Below are 4,180 nucleotides of genomic sequence, written 5' to 3' on the forward strand. Positions count from 1 at the left end.
TCTTATAGAATAAAGTTGATCCTACTGAGTTTTTTCAAAATATGTGCATTTTCAAAATGTACAGTATGTGCATCTGGGTATTTCCATATTTTTTTGCTCTCTAAAATGCACATACAAAAACAAGCCTCGCATTATTACATCAACCTCTCAAAAGGCTAAACTATCCCATGCTGTGATTATGCCCTGTATCTGGGAAACCATTTATTTGTATTGTCATGTTACCATACATGTTGGACCTTAAGATAATTTCTGCCTGACAATGAACTGAAGCACATGTGAGAAGTGGTTAGCAACAGTTTATGATCTGAAATGAGCAACAAAGTATTATACATTATTGTAGTATGAACAGCAATTAATCTACATTATTCCTGTAGTTGCTGTTGGCTACAGTATTTACACATATTAAAGTGATATAATTATATTCTTTCATTTTTGTCTTTCTTACCTTGCTGTGAAGAGTCTGCAGCACCTGAAATTGAACAGCAGTTAATTTACATTATACCTGTAGTTGCTGTTGGATATTTACATGTATTAATGTGGTATAATTATAGTCTTTCATTTTTGTTTTTCCTACCTGCAAGTAGAGGGTCTGCAGCACCTGAAATTGAACAGCAGTTAATCTACATTATTCCTGTAGTTGCTGTTGGATATTTACATGTATTAATGTGGTATAATTATAGTCTTTCATTTTTGTTTTTCCTACCTGCAAGTAGAGGGTCTGCAGCACCTGAAATTGAACAGCAGTTAATCTACATTATTCCTGTAGTTGCTGTTGGATATTTACATGTATTAAAGTGGTATAATTATAGTCTTTCATTTTTGTCTTTTTCACCACAAAGTATGATTGTAGCACTTTAAATTGAATAGCAGTTAATGCCATTTACAAGTATTAAGTTTGTGCTCACAACACAATGACATTAAGCAACAACACAACACAACACAACGAAAATTCAGAATGTTAGTTACAGACCGAAAGGGTGATTACCTCTACACCACAAGACATTTGTCACAATACATTGCTATTTTTGTTGTGTTGTGAGATTAATGCTGTTTTGTTTTTATATTAATGTTTGGTTTTTGAAATGTCGTGTTGTGCACTACTGGGTCACCATAACTTCATGCTTCATGAAGCTTCAAAACCTTTATGAATCTAAAGCAAATTTTTGCTTGCCAAAGTAAAATATTATCATGTCAGAAGTAATAACTGCTACATCTAAACAAGGTCTAAAAGGTATTCATGATGCAAATTGTTTAGCAAAACATAGCCTGGATTTGAAAGTAAGCTATTTTGGCAAATTGAACATAGTTTAACTTTACTGTAGTTTTATCTACTGAATGATGTGCAGACGAAGCAAACTCAACCTCAAAAACTTGGAGAACTGCAGGTAGGGAGTGATAATTCACATACAACTGCAACTTGGATAATGGAATGTTGATAGTCTTTCAGTTGAAGTTAGCAAGTTGTTAGTAAACAAGTTCAGAAAATTGAAAAAGTATTGGTTTTTGCATTTGACATGTCATGCCATTGTGTGAAATATGATTCGGGTAGTAGGTCATCCATTGTTAGTAAGGCATGTTCTTTATTTAGTTTCAGACTTAGTCTTTTGACTAAAATGTTTATTAGTTTCTTTTTGGGAAGTTTGTACCTTTGGTGATAAACTAAAAGAAAAACGTAAATGTATTAAAAATAAGTATCTTTTAAGCTTTGATAATTTGAAAGTTGATAAATAAATTATGTTACAGTAGTTTTTAAAGTAAGTTATCTTTAAAATTTCACCTGGTTTTGATTAATGTTCAGTAAGTCAAGCTCGTCAGTTTACCCACTGCCTGAGATAAATTTACACCTAATTTGGGGCAAATTGAGCCACATGTACACTTTTTTTTGAAGGAAATTAAGTTAAATCCCTTTGCTCTACTTCTGCCTCCTTTTCCCTTACCATGAGGGCCACATTAAAAAATCTTACACAAATCTTCTCCTATTCTATTTTTGTACTGGGTTTCAGCCCAAATTGTCAAAAGAACAGAGAAAAGAAACAGCACTTCCTAACCAATTCTAAGAAATAAATAGATTTATTTAGAATAGATGTTTTTCTCTCACCTTGACATCTGAAGTTTACAGAGCCTGAAGCTGAACAAGAGTTTAATCATATTATTCATAATTATTACACATTTTCATGAATACATATATGTGTGTGTCTGTTTATCATAGTATGGCAGTAATGTGATGAAGATATTTTTTTTATTTGATTGAGGAAGTTATATTAAAATGTTTACTTGTCTGTATTATTTTGTATATGTTTGTGTGAATTTCTCACATGGATTAACTGTGCATTCAGCATCTGAAATGAGCAACAAAGTATTATACATTATTGTAGTATGAACAGCAGTTAATCTACATTATTCCTGTAGTTGCTGTTGGCTACAGTATTTACACATATTAAAGTGATATAATTATAGTCTTTCATTTTTGTCTTTCTTACCTTGCTGTGTAGAGTCTGCAGCACCTGAAATTGAACAGCAGTTAATCTACATTATTCCTGTAGTTGCTGTTGGCTACAGTATTTACACATATTAAAGTGATATAATTATAGTCTTTCATTTTTGTCTTTCTTACCTTGCTGTGAAGAGGCTGCAGCACCTGAAATTGATCAGCAGTTAATCTACATTATACCTGTAGTTGCTGTTGGATATTTACATGTATTAATGTGGTATAATTATAGTCTTTCATTTTTCTCTTACTTACCTTGCTGTGTAGAGTCTGCAGCACCTGAAATTGAACAGCAGTTAATCTACATTATTCCTGTAGTTGCTGTTGGCTACAGTATTTACACATATTAATGTGGTATAATTATAGTCTTTCATTTTTGTCTTTCTTACCTTGCTGTGAAGAGTCTGCAGGATCTGAAATTGATCAGCAGTTAATCTACATTATACCTGTAGTTGCTGTTGGATATTTACATGTATTAATGTGGTATAATTATAGTCTTTCATTTTTCTCTTACTTACCTTGCTGTGAAGAGTCTGCAGCACCTGAAATTGAACAGCAGTTAATCTACATTATTCCTGTAGTTGCTGTTGGCTACAGTATTTACACATATTAATGTGGTATAATTATAGTCTTTCATTTTTGTCTTTCTTACCTTGCTGTGAAGAGGCTGCAGCACCTGAAATTGAACAGCAGTTAATCTACATTATTCCTGTAGTTGCTGTTGGCTACAGTATTTACACATATTAAAGTGATATAATTATAGTCTTTCATTTTTGTCTTTCTTACCTTGCTGTGAAGAGGCTGCAGCACCTGAAATTGAACAGCAGTTAATCTACATTATTCCTGTAGTTGCTGTTGGCTACAGTATTTACACATATTAAAGTGATATAATTATAGTCTTTCATTTTTGTCTTTCTTACCTTGCTGTGAAGAGGCTGCAGCACCTGAAATTGAACAGCAGTTAATCTACATTATTCCTGTAGTTGCTGTTGGATATTTACAAATATCAATGTGGTATAATTATAGTCTTTCATTTTTGTCTTTCTTACCTTGCTGTGAAGAGGCTGCAGCACCTGAAATTGAACAGCAGTTAATCTACATTATTCCTGTAGTTGCTGTTGGCTACAGTATTTACACATATTAAAGTGATATAATTATAGTCTTTCATTTTTGTCTTTCTTACCTTGCTGTGAAGAGGCTGCAGCACCTGAAATTGAACAGCAGTTAATCTACATTATTCCTGTAGTTGCTGTTGGATATTTACATGTATTAAAGTGGTATAATTATAGTCTTTCATTTTTGTCTTTTTCACCACAAAGTATGATTGTAGCACTTTAAATTGAATAGCAGTTAATGCCATTTACAAGTATTAAGTTTGTGCTCACAACACAATGACATTAAGCAACAACACAACACAACACAACACAACGAAAATTCAGAATGTTAGTTACAGACCGAAAGGGTGATTACCTCTACACCACAAGACATTTGTCACAATACATTGCTATTTTTGTTGTGTTGTGAGATTAATGCTGTTTTGTTTTTATATTAATGTTTGGTTTTTGAAATGTCGTGTTGTGCACTACTGGGTCACCATAACTTCATGCTTCATGAAGCTTCAAAACCTTTATGAATCTTTTGTATGCTGTTATACTATACACAATATAATATACAGTAAAAAAATATCTAAAT

The 4,180-nt window shown here is 32.5% G+C and overlaps 1 long non-coding RNA gene across 1 annotated transcript; it reads right to left on the bottom strand.

Annotated features, from left to right (window-relative positions):
* Positions 1-2,273: 2,273 nt before the first annotated feature.
* LOC130220168 (uncharacterized) lies at positions 2,274-2,640 on the bottom strand. Its single transcript, XR_008836145.1, has 3 exons — positions 2,615-2,640; positions 2,481-2,504; positions 2,274-2,339 (listed from the first exon to the last, which is right to left on the bottom strand). It is a non-coding gene; the product is annotated as an uncharacterized LOC130220168 (long non-coding RNA).
* Between the last annotated feature and the right edge of the window lie 1,540 nt (positions 2,641-4,180).

The sequence above is a fragment of the Danio aesculapii genome, unplaced genomic scaffold (genome assembly GCF_903798145.1).
Source record: "Danio aesculapii unplaced genomic scaffold, fDanAes4.1, whole genome shotgun sequence".
In the NCBI taxonomy this organism is placed as follows: Eukaryota; Metazoa; Chordata; class Actinopteri; order Cypriniformes; family Danionidae; genus Danio; species Danio aesculapii.